Source organism: Equus przewalskii, chromosome 3, assembly GCF_037783145.1.
Source record: "Equus przewalskii isolate Varuska chromosome 3, EquPr2, whole genome shotgun sequence".
NCBI lineage: Eukaryota > Metazoa > Chordata > Mammalia > Perissodactyla > Equidae > Equus > Equus przewalskii.
Genome location: NC_091833.1, coordinates 86,338,239 through 86,356,762, shown reverse-complemented (window position 1 = coordinate 86,356,762; position 18,524 = coordinate 86,338,239).

Here is an 18,524-nt window from a genome sequence, read left to right as displayed (position 1 = left end):
TTTGCTGGTCCAGTGGACTCAGAATAAGGGATGAGAATGGTGTGATGCAAGAGCATGACTACCTGGGGTTCCAGACAACCTGCTGCACCTACCAGATGGCGCCGGAGAGGGGTGGGGGGGCCCCAAGGGCACTTGGAGGACTCCGGTTTAAGGGTCAGGCTATACTCACAGGCAGGCTGGGAGGGACCTGCCAGCTTCTGGCTCTTGGGGCCTCCTTGTCTAGGCCAGGCCATGGTTTCTCAGATCCATTATATTAGAATATTAGGATCACATTAATCATAAGCAAATTCCAATCGTGTCTCCTTCATTTGACCTGCTGGTCACCTAAACTCAAGCTTTGGGCAAAGCCATTCCTCAGGCACACATTGATAGTCAATATCTTGGCCTTCTTTTAACATAAGATGAATTACATCCACTATATGTGGCTTTTTCTTGTTTAATTATCAGGCAAAATTTTATTTCCAAATCTTTGTGCAAATAGGGATGGTGGGGATCTCGTTCTCACGTATCATCTATAAAACAGGTAATAAATGCAATTAGAAAATTAACATATGAGAAGAAGAAAATGAGCATATTAATTATTTAAAATAAGGTCTAGTTAAGATCACTCACATTGCCCTGTCTGATCACAGCCATTTTGAAGACAACTGGCTAAGAAGAAAGCTTAATTAATTCCATGCATGTATATTGAGCTGCAACTAATGCACTGAAGCCTGCCAAGATCAGTGGACAGGAAGAGAAGTAAGGCCAACTCTGCTACTGAGACCTCACGTGTAAGCAGGTAGTTCTCGCACAGTCTGATAAATGCACAATCAAGGAATAAAAGAGGGTTTTGGGGGAGTACAGTGGAGAGAAACGAAGGACAAGTTTCACAGAGGAGCCATTTTATCTCTATCTTTAAAGAAGAGTAGAAATTTACTAGAAGGCGACGGGGAACAGTCACCTAGTATAGAAAGAACAATCAACATCCAGAGACCTGCGCAGGCGTTGCATCTTTGGAGACTGGCAGAAAGTTTGGTGTCCTGGAACACGGGGTTTGAGGGAGGAGAGTGTAGAAGGTGAAGGAAGTTTGGGTTTTGCTAATCCACAGTGGGAGAGCGTGAGAATGATTTCACACGGATTGCACCTGCGGGCAAGCAGGGAAGCAGCAACCATCCTAGACGCCCTGGAAAGACACATGGGGCCAGAGGGTAGCATATGAAACACAAAAATTCGGGAGCCCACTACTCAGTGAACTATCAAGGAGTCCAGAGGTGTGGGCAATGTCAAGATATCCCTTCCGATGGCAAGAAAAAGTTGCTGCATATGGCCCCCTTATCAATAAGAAAAAGAAGAAGGCCTAGTGTTGTTAGAGTGTTTTGGAGGCAATATATCTATTTAGGATTGCTACTTTGACCTATTTATCCAGCAATCCAAAAGGCTTTCCCATTTTGAGTGGAATACAGAGAAACAGATGATTCTCCAGAGGCCCAGGGTGCCGTGAAAGCTATGCTGCCCAAGTTATGCAGATAACTATTCTCACTTTTGAGAAACACCTTCTGGTTTGCTACTGGGCCCTAGCAAAGACTGAACTATTCAAACTGAGGTGCCCATCAGCTCTGGGTACTGGCTGATCCATCAAGCCATAGAGTCGGATGTGCACAGCAGCACTCCATCATCAAGTTGAAGTGGGATGCCCAACTGGCCTCTAGCAGGTCCCGAAGGCACAAGTAAGTCGTGTGAGCAAGTGACTCAGAGTCCCACAGCTTCTACTCTTGCTAGAATGCCTCTGCTCTCTCAATCCATGCTTATAGTTTGTGGGAATAGAAGAAGGAAGTCATAAATACAAATGATGATCACATGACCAGTTGCAGGAACTATAATAGTTATTTCTTACTTACTTTGATAGGCATATTTTTGTGTATATATTTTCTTTTTTCCTGTCCTGTTTCCCTACTACCATAATGTGTTAATACTAGTTAACCTTAAATCTCAGGATTGAATTTACAGAATCAAAGAGGAGCTTAAGTGAGCTAAAAGAAGAATGAATGTAAATAACTCTAATATGGATAAAGTGGAATTTTGTGTTTTCAGTTGTTTGAGAAATAACTGCATCATGTTCAGTGGAAGCATGTTTCTGCTCTTGTCTTTATTTGAACGTTAAATATGCTTAAAAGAGCAGTCAAGAGTGGCCCCAGGCCCACCACTAGACACTTGGCTGCAAACTCACAGAGGCTGTAATTACACAGAAGAAACAGATCCCCGTAGATCTCTCTACAAACTCCTCCTTCATGGTCCACTTCAGCGGCTGAATGAGCTTGGCTTCTCAGATTTCCCCGCAAGCTCTGTCTCACACCAGTGTTTCAGGAGAACTGGTTAGTGACTATCCGATCCTCCAAATCCACCATTCCAGGCTTTTACTTCTTCAGTGGGTCCCACAGCTGTGTAAGACCTAATTCCTATGATAAATCCCTGTCCCACAACCCTCACAGTGGCTCTACTTCCCTGACTGAACCCTTACAGATATGAGGATATTTGAGCCAAGGCCTTACTAAAAGAAGGGAGTGGTCATGAGGCTATCTAGCGAGGAACATTCCAGGCAAAGGGAACAGTAAGGGCAAAGGCCCTGAGGCATAAACATGACCAAGGAAGCCAGTGTGGCTACGTGGAGTTAGTGAGGAGGAAAGCAGAAGGAGATGAGATTAGAGAGGTAAGGAGGGAGAGAGGCAAAGTCATGCAGGGCCTTGTTGATAACTGGAGGAGATTTGGCTTTTTCTCTGCTTGAGATGGGAAGCCATGGGAGGGTTATGAGCAGAGTAATATTATCTGACTTAATTTTAATGAGCTCACTTTTGCTGCTATGTTGAGAATTGACTGCAGGGGGCAGAGGCAGGAAGATGAATTAAAAAGCTGATGTAGCAATCCAGATAAGAAATTTTGCTGACACAAACCCAGCTGTTACCGTGAGGTGGCGACAAGTTGTTAGAATCTGGATATAAATTTGTTAGAATCCGGATATATTTTGAATACAGAGACATTAGGATTTGCTGTGGAATGGAATGTTGGGTGTGAGAGAAAAAGAGGAGTCAAAGATGACTCCAAGATTTTTGTCTTGAGGTTTGAAGAATGGGATTTCCATTTAATGAAACAGAGAAAGCTAGGGGTAGAACAGATTTTGAGAGTAATATCAGAAGTTCAGCGGCTGGCCCAGTGGTACCCCGGTTAAGTTCGCGTGTTCAGCTTTGGTGGCCCGGGTTCGCCGGTTTGGATCCCAGATGTGGACCTCTGCACAGCTTGTCAAGCCATGCTGTGGCAGGCGTCCCACGTGTAACGTAGAGGAAGATGGGCACAGATGTTAACTCAGGGTCAGTCTTCCTCAGCAAAAAAAAGAGGAGGATAGGTGGCAGATGTTAGCTCAGGGCTAATCTTCCTAAAAAAAAAAGTTCAGATTCAGTCGTCTAACTTTGCAATGTCCATTAAATATGTGGGGAAATATGTCAAGTAGGCATTTGTAGAAACAAGTCTGGCATCAGGGGAGACATCTGGGATGGAGATACAAATTTTGGAATCATGTTTACAGATGGGTAAGATCATTAAGGGAATGAGTGGAGTTGGAAAAGAGAAGGGTTCAAGGACTGAACTCCAGGGCATTTGGAAAGATTGGTGACGAGAGGAGTGGCCAGAGGACTGAGGAAACTCAGGAGCTGACCCAAGTGTCCCAATTCTGTGTTACTCCACCTTTCTTGCAGGCAGAGAACATGTCTTATTGATCTGAAAATTCCCAACCTCTAGTATGGTCTCAGTCATTTCTCAAGTACTCTGTAATAGATTTTGAAGTGAGGACCTTGCTAGACGACCTAGGGGAAAGATAGCCCCTAAAATGGGAAAAATATTTGAACACCGTATATCTGATAAGGAATTTGTATCTAGAATATGTAAAGAACTCTTACAACTCAATAATAAAAAGACAAAAAACCCACTTTTGCTGAGGAAGACTGGCCCTGAGCTAACATCCACACCCATCTTCCTCTACTTTATATGTGGGATGCCCACCACAGCATGGTGTGCCAAGTGGTGCCACGTCCGCACTCGGATCCGAATAGGCAAACCCCAGGCCACTGAAGTGGAATGTGTGCACTTAACCACTGTGCCTCTGGGCCAGCCCCTACAGTTTACATTTGTAAACAGAGAGTTTACAAATGGCCAAATGACACATGAAAAGATGCTCAAAATCATTAGCCATCAGGGAAATGTAAATCAAAACCACAATTAGCTACCACTTCACACCCACTAGGACGACTAGAATCAAAAGGAAAATAATAAGTGTTGACAAGGATGTGGAGAAATTGGAACCTCATACGCTGCTGGTGGGAATGTAAAATGGTGCAGCCGCTTCAGAAAACAGTCTGGCAGTTCATCAAAAAGTCAAACATAAAATTACCATTTAACTCACCAATTCTACTCCTAGGTATGTAGCCAGAGGTTGCAATTATAATAACCAGCAAGGTCAGATTGGCAGTCAAGAGGCAGCCTGACTTGCAGAGATTTATGGAGATAGCAGAACATGGTGTCCCTAGGGGCAAAATAAATGGGCAATTGACAAGGATACCACTTACTGGTAGAAGAAATCAAAGATGGGAGACCCCAAGGCTAAGAGAGGGTACTCCAATAAGAAGTTATAATTCCTTGCCTGGTTTCAGGACCAGATTCAGTTTTCAGACTCAGACCCATTGACTGAGTCCCCAGGAGTAAGGATCCTGCAACACCATGGCGAGTATGCACTGTAATTATATCCTGAATTCCTCTCAAAAGGGATCTATGGACATTTACTTAAGTAAATGTACACTGAGGAAAAAGTAATACCCAGACATTTCAAGGACTATTGGACACAAGGTCTGAATTGAATTTGCTACATCACAGCCCCCGTTAGAGTAATAAAAGGAGATCTGGTCAAGGCCTGGCTTATAGTGGGTCCACGAGGTTTGTAGACCTACCCAACAATCATTTCTCTGATCCTCAAAGATGAAATGGGAATTTTACATATTTGGGTGTTGGTGCAACTCCCTGATTGGCTCATTGGCCTGTGGGCTAAGAGCTCTGAAACTGTAACTCCCTGACCAAGATAGTAAGTGAGAAACAATATCATATCCTGGGATCAGGGGATAGTGGAGGTTAGGACCATCCTTAAGAATCCAAAGAATGCAGAAGCAGTGGTCTTCATCATATCTCCAATTCATTGGTCCGGCCCCTGCAGAAACTAGATGGATCCTGGAAGATGACTGTAGACCCCCAGTAGTAGCTTTACCATATCTACCTGACAGATGTGGCATCTCTGTGAGAGCAGATGAAGACGGCCTCAGTTGCATGGTACATAGTCATGGATTTGATTAACGTGTACTTTTCTATTCCAACCCAAAAAGAAGGGCAGAAACAGTTTGCATTCACATGCAATTGGCAACAATATACATTTATGATTTTGCTCCAGGGCTGTGCCTCCTGTCTCACCTTCCATCATAATGTTGTGTGAAGTGATCTGGACCTTCTGGATATCCCACAGAACATCACACTCATCCATGACAGTGACAATATTACATTGAACAGGCCAGATGACTGTGAGGTGGCTGGAACATTGAAGGCCTTAGTGAGCCCTTGATATGGCACCATGCTGCAAGAAGACCAACCAGTCACATGGTGGCATGTTGACTCCATCAGACCCCTTCCATCCTAAGAGTGCCAGCAGTTCCTCTTCATAGAAAGAGACATGTGTTACTGGCATGGGTTTGCCTTTCCTGCCTGCAGGGCTTCTTCCAGTACCACTATCTGAAGACTTATGGATTGTTTGACTCCTCCTGGCATGGGAGCACACAAACGTCACAGCAGGCTGGGACACCCACTTTACAGCAAAGGAGATGTGGGAGTGAACTCAAGACGGAAGGATCCACTGATTGTGTTCCCAACCATACTGCCTGGAAGCTGCCAGCCTGCTGGAACATTGAAACAGCCCACCAAGACAGCACAGCCAACAACCAACTGACTCTAGGGTACGGAGGCTGCAACCTTGTCTCAAAGGAAGGACAGTTCTGCAGGGTGGTTCATGCTCCAGAGCTTCTCCCCTGTGGATCAGGCCGAGGTCAGACTTTATGCGACACCACATCCTTGCCTGGCTCTTTCCCCTTCTTTATTTTGCCTTTTCCTGTCCCTTAAAGGCTTTTCCTGGATAAAGACTTTTCCGCTAATAAATCATGGTGCACTGAATTCCTCTCTTTGGCTCTGTTTCTTTAGAACCTGACCTAAGACCACCAACAATAAGGAAATGCCCCAGAGAGAGGCAGCATCCTGAAAAGGGAAAACCATGCTGGCCGAGGTCCACAGAGAGGCCGAAATCCCGCTTGAAACAAAGCAGGATTCATTGGTTCTTCCTGACTAACCAGATCCAAGGGTTGGAAGTCAGTCTCTGTTTCTCAAAGTGGGGTTTTTAATACTCTGGGAACATGGAACCACATTCCAGGAGTTACTGGAAATCATAGGAGCAGCCCACATCCTCCTGGAGTGACAAATATGCTAGAACATTTGGGGGGAATATTTCATGTTAGAATAAATGCACATCTATTACGAAGTAGAGCACAAAATGGGCAAAAAAATTTGGATGAAACACATAATCTCAAATAGCACATCTCTCCTGAGGCAGGCAACCGAGTGCCCTCAGAGTTCAAGGGTCTTCTCCTGTAAGAGGTACTTAAGTGGGAAAGTCTGATGAGCATGGATAGACAGAGTTGGTGATGGCTGCTTTGAACAAGAGAGAGAAACAGGCTCCATCCCGCAGACCAAGGCAATAAAAGGAGAGACGCTGGAGTTCCTTAAAACCAACTTACAATGTTTTTAGTCCTTCACCTTGTAATAACTATCATGTTTGAGTGCTTCCTATCTGCTAAGCACTTTACATGCACGAACTCACTTAATCCCAGCAGCACTCTGTGAGGTGGGCACTGTGACAGCCTCATTTTAAACATGGGAAAAGTGAAGCTCACAGAGGCGAAATAACTTCGCCAAGGTAATTGGCAGATATGTGGGTATCCTCATCTCTCTGCACATTCTGTGTCTTCTCTACTCTTTGTGCTCATAGAATGTAGGACATATAAAAATAGAGAGATCCAGGAACTTAGTACCTCTAGAATAAAATGTCACTGAGGTCAGAAGATTTGAAACCCAGCCTGAATTAGAACATTTCATTTCCCACCTTTCACCCTAATGTTCATTTTATACTTTTGCTCTCTTGATTTCATATTTTTCAGTTGGATATTTTAAACTGAAAACTTTGACTTCTTTTTTTCGCCATGCTAAATTTATTTCTCTCTTATCACCTACATAAATTTTGCCCTGTGTATAACCTTCTAGGCTTGGTATGCTATATAAAATAAATGTTTGAAAATACCAGAGACAAGAACAAGCAGGTTTCATAGGTATAGAAGTCATAAAGAATCTCTTTGTAAAGGTTACATTTTGTTTATTTCTTTATTAGAAATTTGCCAGGTTCCATGTGTGCAGTTATCTGTCTCTAAAAAATAGACTTAAGTGCTGTTTCAGGGTCTCATAAATACAAGCTCAAATCCATAACCTGGAATTTTTCAAGAGAAAGAATAGAGGTTGACTGGTCTCTCCCTCATCAATATCATCGTTTCAAAAACTGTTTAGTGCTTTCTTCCTACTCTGCTGAGTTGCTGGGCATAAATCCAAGAATATGAGGCAGATATAGCCAGACTACAAAGATGATTTCTATTCCTTTCCGGCTTGCAGTTTTATAAGTCAGTCTCATGTATCAATTAATGTTCATATTGACATATTTCCCCAGAGTATCCTAGCTTGCATTTGTGATGTGGGAGCTGCTGTCACAGTTTCTTACATCTCCTTAAATACTTTGCCCCAGTGGATATAGAACATATTTTTCATAGGTTAGTTAGCCAAGATCCTCAGAAAATTTGTCAAAACATATGGTTTCTCACATTTAACTTTACACGCATAGAGTACAATAGTTGCACACAATTAAAAGCATTTTTTAAACAGATGATTTAAAACATTGTGAAAGTCTTTTCCCTGCCTTTCTGACAAGCATTCAATAATTTCAGTACCTTTTTCAGGGTATCATCTTATTATTTATTATACAAACTGTTTTCTATCTTTTTAAAATTGTTTTTGACACGTAAACAACTCCTAACCCACTCATTAAACTTTGCAGATACTAAAAAGGTGTTCAAGGTAAAACTTGCATGATCTCTTAGATATAAAGGCATCATACAAGCATCATCCAATAAACATATTAATTGGAAATCAAGCTGTAACAATGTGGCAGTTTTAGAAATCACAAACCAAGCATTTTTGCTCCAATCCCGTGCCTTACCCCGCCAGTCTAGACCACCCAGAGTATAAAGCAGTGGTAACAAAAGTGACAATGAGAATTCACTGCAAGTGAATACTTTAAAATAGAAAATTGGAGGGGGAAAAAAGAAAGGAAGGAAGGGAGAGAAGGAGACGGGGGAAGGAGCAGATAAAGGAGCGGGGGAAGGAACCCAAACTGGGAGTGGTTGCCTTCAACCTCAGTCCAGGTATCTTTCTAAAGAGGACAACAGTCCGAGGAGCATCAAAGATGGTTTCTAAAAAAGTTGATTCTCTATTCTGACAAGTTGAAAGAAACTGTGTTCCAGGAAGCTTTTGCCAAAACACACCACACTGAATCTTCTGTCCAAGGCCATTATCAAGGTTGAGTTAATGGCTGGGACTTCTGAAAATGCGGTCTTAGTGAAATCTAAGAGGAGTCACAATGTTCTTTCCAATAGCCACATAAATAACCAAGAGGCATGTGGCATAGTGGGTTTTTCTCCTACTTTGGACATTCACTGGTATTATAACTTTAGACAATTCCTTTAACCATTTGGAGCTTCGCTTTTAACGCATTAAGGTGACAGGCAGAACAGGGTTGGAATTCCAGGGCATCTCTTATTGCTGTATGATTTTAGGAAAGTTATATAACTTCTATGAATTCATTTCTTCAACCACAAGATGTGAATAAGACACAAAAAGGTTGCTTGGAAGAAGCCAGACAAAAAAGGGTACATAATGTATGATTCTATTTATATAAAACTCTGGAAAATGCAAAGTAATCTCTAGTGACAGAAAGTAAATCAGTGTTGCTTGGGGAGCCAAGAAGCAGGGAGGGGCAGGAGGAGAGGATTACAGAGGGGCAGAAGGACACTTTGGAGGTGGTGGATATGGCCATGATCTTGACTTGGTGATGATTTTACAGGTATACATGTATGTCAAAACTTATCAAATTAGGGGCCAGCCCCGTGGCTGAGTGGTTAGGTTCATGCGCTCCGCTGCAGCAGCCCAGGGTTTGACTGGTTCGAATCTTGGGCGCGGACATGGCACTGCTCTTCAAGCCACGCTGGGGCGGTGGTGTCCCACATGCCAAAGCTAGAAGGACCCACAACTAAAAATACACAACTATGTACCAGGGGGCTTTGGGGAGAAAAAGGAAAACTAAAATCTTTTAAAAAAAACTTACCAAATTATACATTAAATATTTTAAATATTTATTGTTTGTCAATTATATCTCAATAAAGTTGTTTTTAAAAAAGGGTCAGAGAATTAAACGAGATAGTATGTGAAAACAATTAGCACAGCGTACAGTACAATTAGGCCTCCAGAAATATGAGTTCCCTTCCCTACTTACCTCAAGGCTTTTTAAAATGATACTGTGCTCCATAAACATTCATCAGTATTATAAACACCGAAATCTTCCCAGCAGTTTTGTAGCTTGATAAACATTTTCTAAGAAAAATATGGGACAACAGGAAAATATCTCTGTGGCTTTTTAAGAATATTATTTCTGTGGCTTTCTTTCAAACTTTCATTAGAAGCATATTTTACATTGTTGGGATCACATTGTACATAGGACTTGCACATCACTTTTGCATTCCATGTTTTATCCTCAAATGCTTGCATGTTATTTTTAATGACTGCCCTGTAATTTTCTCAGTGGTAAGAAATCTGGATATATTTTGAAGATAGAGCTGCCCGGATTTGCTGACAGACTGAATTTGGGGCATGGGAGAAAGAGGACTCACGGATCACCCTGAGGTTTTGGGCCTGAGCAGTTGGCAGTTCAATGAAGTGAAGATTTTCTGAGATGGGGAAGAGTGTGGGAAGGGCAGACTTGGAGGGGGCGACGAGGAGTTCAAGTTTGGACAAGTGAGGTATTAGACATTGAAGTGGAGATGTGGAATAGGCAGCTGGACATGAGAGCAGAGGGGAGATCTGGCTAGAGAGATAAATTTGGGAGTCTCTCACATAAAGATGGGATTTAAAGCCATGGGCTGGATGAGGTCCTCAAGGGCATAAGCATAAATGGAGAAATGAAGAGGTTTAACCACTGAGTCCTGGGGGCCATCTCATGACTAGAGATCCTGGAGTTGAGGAAGAATCAGCAAAGACGACAGAAAAGGCATGTCAGTGAGGAGGGAGGAAATCCCAGGAGACCTGGCTGTCCTGGAAGCCAAGAGAAGAAAGTGTTGTTAGGAGAGAATGCTGCTGATCATTCAAGGAAGAGGAGGACAAAATACTCTTGAAGTAAGGAGTGGCTACATTTAGGAAGATTTTGGTGGAATGCTGTGAGCAAAACTGTTATTGGATTGGATTCAAAAGAAATTTGTCCAAAGAAGTCACGCAAATGGCCAATAAGCACATGAAAAGACGCTAAACATTATTAGCCGCCAGAGAAAGACAAATCAAAATAACAATGAGATACCACCTCACACCCAGGAGGAGGGCTACAACCAAAAGGAAAACAACAAGTGTTGGTGAGGACGCGGAGAAATGCTTTAATAAAGGGGTACGTTTTTGGAGGTCCTTACACTGCCGTTTTTTGGAGGTCCTTACACTGCCGTTTCCCCTGATGTCCAGCATTCCCTCTTTTGTCTTCCTGGGAATTGTTTATGTGAGACCAGAATGATCTGTTCCTTGAATGTTTCACCATAAAAGAGCATCGAAGTCTGGGTATTTCTTTATGGAAAGATTTTTAATTACTTGCTATGTTTTCTTTCACATGCAGGCTTTCTATTTTTTCCAGGTATTTGAAATTTTTCTCTAAGTTTTCAAATTTATTGACATACAACTGTTCATAGTATTCTCTTAGTGTCTTTTAAATCTATAATGTGTAGGTGGTTATGTTCCCATTTTACATCCTTAATATTGTTTATTTGTGTATCATCTCTTTTTTCCCCATAAATCCTACCAGAATGATTGTCTATATCTTTTTTACAAACCAACTTTCTTTCGTTGATCATCTCTATTGTATTTTATTATATCATCTATTTCTGCTAATTATTATCTACTTTCTTTGACTTGCTTTGAGTATATTTTTTGTTCGATTTCTAAATTCTTAAGCTGCATGCTTAGCTCACTAATTTTCCACATTTTTTCTTTTCTAATATAAGCATTTACTGTTATGAATTTCCCTCAAATATTACTGTCATTGCATCTCATAAACTTTGATAAACTTTTATTACTGTTTAGTTCTAAATATTTTCAAATTTCAATTATGACTTCTACTGTGACCCATGATTTACTAAATAGTGCGCATTTTAATTTCCAAAGTTAATTTTATATGTCTCATTTGTCATTTTATTGTTGGTATTTGAATTAGTTGCATTGCAGTTAGAAAACCTGGACTGCACAATACTGATTTTGCAAAATTTGCTGAGTCATGCTTTATGACTAGGCACTTAGTAATGTTTGTAAATGCCCCATGAATGCTTGAGAAGAATGCACATTTTAAAATTGTTGGGTACAGAGTTTTTTATATGTCCACTAGATTAAGATTGTTAAATTTGGTGTCCAATTTTTTTTTAATGTAGGGAGCTCAGCCAGCTGAGCTGCGGGGGTGGGGGTGGGGGCAGCGAACTGAACTGCCAGGTGTCAGAATGGCTGATTACAGTACCAAGCTGAGTGCAGACTCCTGTTCCCCCCATGGAACACCCCACTGGTTGAGGTCAGAGGGATGAGTGCAGAGAGAGGATCGTCACACTGCTGAGGGAGCCCCAGAACAAAAGACTCCAACAGTTTTATGGACCCTGCTGTCAGGGTAAGTGCAGGGGGGAAGGGCTAGGAGTGGAAAAGTACCCAGTCAGCCTGGGTAAAAGGCCTTCAAGGTTTTCCCCTCTGCTCCCCATAGGAGGCCCCAGCAGAAGGACCTGAAGAAGACCTCTGCCCAAGGCTCAGAGAAAGAGACCTGGAAATAAAGGCTCTGGGACTAGGAATGCAAATACGTGAAAGAGAATGACTGGCCAGAGAGGCCTGAGTCCTTGACTGCGACTCCCCCCCAGAGGCTGCAATGCCTTGGTGAGTCCCAAGCCCGGTGTGGGAGGGGCACCTGTCCCCACGAGGCCTGCCAGGTAATTGCCTGCAGTCAGGCGTGAAAAATCACACAAAGGTTTTAACCAGGAGCCATACTCCTCACTATGTTGTCGGTTTGACTTATAAATAATTGAGAAAGGTAGGTTCATGGTGATGGAGGATTTATCTATCTTCCTGTGGTCCTATCAATTTGTATTTTATGCATTTGAGGTGACTTAATTAGGAGCATAAAATTTTAGAATTGTTGTATCTGCCTGCTGAGTTAAATAATCATAACAATGTCCTCTATCTCTAATAATGCTTTTGCTTGACAATCTATCATGCTGACATTAATATAGTTATACTAGGTTGGTTAATATTTTTCCTAGAAAGCCTTTTCCCTTCCTTTTACTTTCGATCTGGCCATGTCCTTCTGCTTTAGGCATGTCTCTTAAAAATAGCACATACCTAGATTTTAAAAGTCTAATTTGATAAAACATCTAAGTTTAGTCCATTTACATTTAGTATGATTTTTTGTTTGGACTCTTTTCTACTTTTTTTTGTCTTATCTTGTTAGTCCTATTTGTCCTAGATTTTCTATGCTTTTTTTTTTTCTTATTTTGTCTTTTTGGGGGCTTGATCATGTTTTTTTCCTTGTTTTATTTATCTCTACTTGTTTGGATTTATATACTTTTCTTTATTAATTTCCTTTGAGATGTTAGCATGACTGTTTAAGCTAACAAAGTCTACAGTTAAATAATTTCTTAACCTCTGCCAGAACAATAAAAGAATCTTTGAATATTTTCACTCTCATTGTACTTCCTCTCATCATACATATTATTATGCAGAACAGTGTTTCAGTACTACTTTTTTTATTAACACCATAAATTAGATATTATTATTATACACAAATCCTATTTATTTGGATTTACATACACGCTTCCACTGAATATTATTTTAATCCTTTTTCTCAGACCATCTGCTGGATCATTTTCTTCCTTCTTTAGTTACATCCTTTGGAAGTTTCTTTTGTACAAGTCTCTAGGTAGTAAACTCAGCTTCTGTTTATATGTAAATTTTTTTCACCTTTGTTTTTAAAAGATAGTTTTGCTGAATATGAAATTCAAGGATGATGGTTATTTTCTCTCAACACTTTGGAGGTATTATTCCACTGTCTTCTGACTTCCTTGGTTGCTATTAAGACTGACTGTCATCATTTTCATTTATGTGTTTCCTTTTTTTTTTTTTAAAGACTGGCACCTGAGCTAACATCTGTTGCCAATCTTCTCTCTTTGTTGTTTTTCTTCTCCTCAAAGCACGCTCCACCCCCCCCCCCATACATAATTGTATATTCTAGGTATATTCTAGTCATAGATCCTTCTGGTTGTACTATGTGGGAGGCCACCTCAGCATGGCTTGATGAGCAGTGCCGCGTTCACGCCCGGGATGCCAACAGGCAAAACCCCCTGGCTGCCAAATCAGAGCACGTGAACCTAAGCACTCGGCCATGGGGCCGGCCCCTCCTTCATGCTTTCTTTATGGCTGATTCTAAAATCTGTCTTTGTTCTTGGTGTTTTGCAGTTTCACTGCTTATATCTAAGCACAGACTTCTTTTTATTTTTCCTTTTAGCGATACAGTGTGTTTCTTTAATTTGTCCTTTTTGAGATACAATGTGAATTTCTTTCTATTTTCCTTCTTGAGATACAATTTGCTTCCTACTCTCCTTAAGTGGTCAGAGTCCCCTTACTGAGATAGGCATGGGGCTCAGTTCTGGTCGCTTTTCACATGGGCAGTTTTCAAGGAGCAAGGGCTGCTGGTGAAAGTTTGGTCACTGGGAAAAGGAAACAAACAGAATATCTGCTTCTGGCATCATGGCTGACCCAGTGCTCTGAGGAGCTCTTTCACTGAAGCTCTGCTAATACACTGCACAGGACTCACTATTTGAAATTCTGCTGGTCTCACAAGAGGCAAAGGAGATCTCCAAGGACAACCCCCCTTCCTCCTCTCCCACCCTTCTCCACAAAAATGAAAACAGATTGATCTGGAGTCTGAGAAAGCAGTATGTAATTGTTGCTACAGCAGTGGGCAGCCAGGTTAGGAAGGAAGGAACAAATTTTGATTGGGAACCAAAATTTTGGTTTGAGAGTTTACTATACAAATGGCCAAGTACTGAAAGGAATATGTAGGGAAATGAAGTTGTAAATTTCTTGGGGTGGTGGATTTACAGGTTGAGAGATTGTCCCCCTCCCCCCCAATTTAACTTGTTCAAACATTTTTTTAAAAAAATTATTATTGCTTCATATTCTTAGGCCATTGAACCTAAATGTCTAGGTAAGACCAACACACTAGAGAGCCATATATTAATTTATTCACTCTAAGGATTCTGAAAAAATGCTTGGTTAGGTCTTAGAATTCAGCAGTGTTCTAACTAAAACATATCTTTTTTTTTTTTTTAAGATTTTATTTTTTTTCCTTTTTCTCCCCAAAGCCCCCCGGGTACATAGTTGTGTATTTTTAGTTGTGGGTCCTTCTAGTTGTGGCATGTGGGATGACACCTCAGTGTGGCTTGATGAGCGGTGCCATGTCCACACCCAGCATCTGAACCGGTGAAACCCTGGGTCGCCAAAACAGAGCATACGAACTTAACCACTCAGCCAGGGGGCCAGCCCATCACTAAAACATTTCTTTCTGGTATATTTATAGATTTAAATTTTTTTCTGCTTATCATATTTCCCATATGCTAATCTCTTGTTAAAAGGAAATATGTAACAAATAGCTCTTAAGCACATTTCAGAAACCAATTTTAACCGATAAATCTTGTTTATTATATCCTAGTGACATTAAAAAGGTCTAATGGCTAAGATTAAGGTATTAGAGATGAAAGTAGACTTAATCCAAACTTTTATATGATTTGGTCTATATATCTTTTCTTTTGTGCTGCTCAAGGTCCTTGGTATGCTAGTGTTGAGAGAAATCTTAGGGTTCACGTAACCCTCATTTTGTGGAGGAAGCTGGGATGCAAAGAGGTTAATGATCTGCCTAGATTCACAGCATTGGTGGCTGAGCTGGGCCCCCATGCTATCCTCTGATTTCCAGTTTTACAACTCCACCAGATTAGTAACTGAGGGACCACAGGGTGGGGTCTCTGTTTCACTTGCACTGAGGGCCCCCTCATGATCTACTACCAGGTGTGTCCTGTTTCGCCTACTTGCTCAGCCCTTTCTCTCCAACTTAGGAACGTCCAGCGTTTATCGTTCCCTGTGGACAGCGCATGCTGCTAGCGATCCTGAATACAAATTGATTGTGAAGAGCTTGACAAAAAAGAACTAGTGTTCCCTTGTTTCTAAGATGCACGTTTTTCATGCTTAAACATTTGTGAAAAGAGAACTGCTTTACACTTGACAATACATTTGACGTACTACCCCCCACCCCTGCAAAAGTAGCTCTTAAACTGATGATTTATCTTAAAAATTGATGACATTTAAAAAGCTGGGAAACATGGTCTATGCCTTAAGTCTGTCATCTGCTAACTCCATCCCAAACCCAGGTAAGCCTAGTATAGTGTCTGGCACATAGTAGGTACTCAAAAAATAATTGCTTTGATGTAAACATATGACTATATGAAGTAAGGCATAATTCAGTGAAAACATGCATTCTCCTCCTTCACAGTTATCTTCCTTCCTTCAGAGATACTTCTGACTAACCAGCTAATGAACTGTTTTTTTATTGCTTTTTCTCCCCAAATCCCCCCAGTACATAGTTGTATATTTTAGTTGTCGGTCCTTCTAGTTGTGGTATGTGGGACGCTGCCTCAACATGGCCTGATGAGCGGTGCCATGTCCGCGCCCAGGATCCAAACCAGCAAAACCCGAGGCCACTGAAGCAGAGCATGTGATCTCAACCACTCAGCCACGGGGCCGGCCCCCATTATTGTGTTATTTTTAATTTTAAAATATCTGGGTGTCAGAATTATCTCTGAGGAAACATTATCGACAAAAGAATTGCCAAGTAAGTTCAAAAATGTTGAGGAAGCACTGTGTCAATAATTAATGCACTAATTATAAATTCAGACTAGACTCTTAGACTTCAAAATGAGCCATGCCTATCAGAGAGTTGGGCAACCTGCTCTGGCCCTGGACATTGTGGAAATCATTTAAGTTCTTTCCTCTCAGTGGCTGAGCTTAACACTTATTTCTAGTGGTAATGACTAAGGCTGCAGGGCTGGGCCTTAGATGGAAGCAGGCAGGAGTGTTGAACATGCACAAGTTTTGAAATCAAATGAAGTTGGGTTGAAATCCAAACTTGGACTTAGTAGCTGTGTGACCTTTAGCAAGTTAAACAGCCTCTCTGAGGCCTCAGTTTACTTATCTGCAAAACCGAGGTAGAAACACAGCTATCAGAGGATTAGTATGAGGATTCAATGGGGACAATGGATACAATGTCCTTTGTATAACAAAAAAGCTAGTGGTGGGAGTGCAAACTGGTGCAGCCACTATGGAAAACAGTATGGAGATTTCTCAAAAAACTAAAAACAGAAATACCATATGACCCAGCCATCCCACTACTGGGTATTTATCCACAGAACTTGAAATCAATAATCCAAAGAGATTTATGCACCCCTATGTTCATTGCAGCACCATTCACAATAGCCAGGATGTGGAAACAACCCAAGTGCCCTTCTACAGATGAATGGATAAAAAAGATGTGGTATATATATATATATACAATGGAACACTACTCAGCCATAAAAAAAGACAAAATGGTCCCATTTGCAACAACATGGATGGACCTGGAGGGTGTGATGTTAAGTGAAATAAGCCAGACTGAGAAAGACAAATACTGTGTGATTTCACTCATATGTGGAAGATAACAAGTACATGGATAAAGAGAGCAGATTAGTGGTTACCAGAGGGGAAGGGGGCTAGGGGGTGGGCAAAAGGGACAAAGGGGCACATATGTATGGTGACAGATAAAAATTAGACTACTGTGGGTGAACACAATGAAGTGTATTCAGGAATTGATAAACAATAATGTACACCTGAAATTATATAATGTTATAAACCATTATAATCCCAATAAAATTACCTAGGAGGAAAAAAAAGCTAGAGTTCTTTTCTTCCTCATCTCCTCCCTTGGGTATCTTCTGACTTCAGGCAGAAATACCCACTGCTCAAAATATTTGGGGAGCATTGCTTCAGTGTTTCAGTACCCTCACTTCATAAGTACACTGTATACCCCTTCAACTAGTAAGAGTCTTTTGTCATTACAGCAGAGTTTTCTTATCTTCAAGATTTGTGAATAACGCCTACAATTTTTGCAATCTCCTGATAGACTAATAATACTGTTTACTTAGTATATGTTAGACTTACCCAAAGATCTAACATCTGTGAAATCACAGTCTTGATGTTCTAATTATATACATGTACAAGAACTTACAGCTTTTATGATGTACATTAAAACAAATAACTATTACATGTTTGTGATTCACCTAAAATCATCACATGTACCACTATTGATATGCATGCAGTGTACCAACACAGGAGTCCCAAACCACTCAAGGTACTTTAAGTAGAAAGGGATTTAGTACAGGGAATTAGGCTCTTACAAAACCACTGGGAGTGCAGGAGGACTAAACGTGGGGCTGAGCCTTCAGGGTTGATTCCATAACACGGTAGAATGGATCTGCCAAAGACATTTGAATCTCTGTCTTATTAGTTATCAACCTCATAAGAAGGGAATTCTTAAAGGGTCCGTCCCAAATCTTCATTATTGCTAGACAAATAACACTTATGATAAAAAAAGAAAAAAAGCCTACTGCTGGTGAATCGGAAATAGCATCTTTATTTATGAAAGACAACTTATTCATTCATTCATTTAGTTTCTCCACCTATAACAAGTCTATTCCATGTTTATCTTGCCTGTTTAATTGATTTTTAAAAATGCTTTTCCTTCTGATTTTTGTTTGTGTATTCATTTTTAAATGGTTATACTCAAAATGTTGTGACATTTTTTGCTTGATATTTTTCCATATTATTACATACTTTTGTAACCATAGAATCAAGAGTAAAGTGAGGGGCCAGCCTGGTGGCACAGTGGTTAAGTTCACATGTTCCACTTCTCAGCGGCCCAGGGTTCGCTGGTTTGGATCCCAGGTATG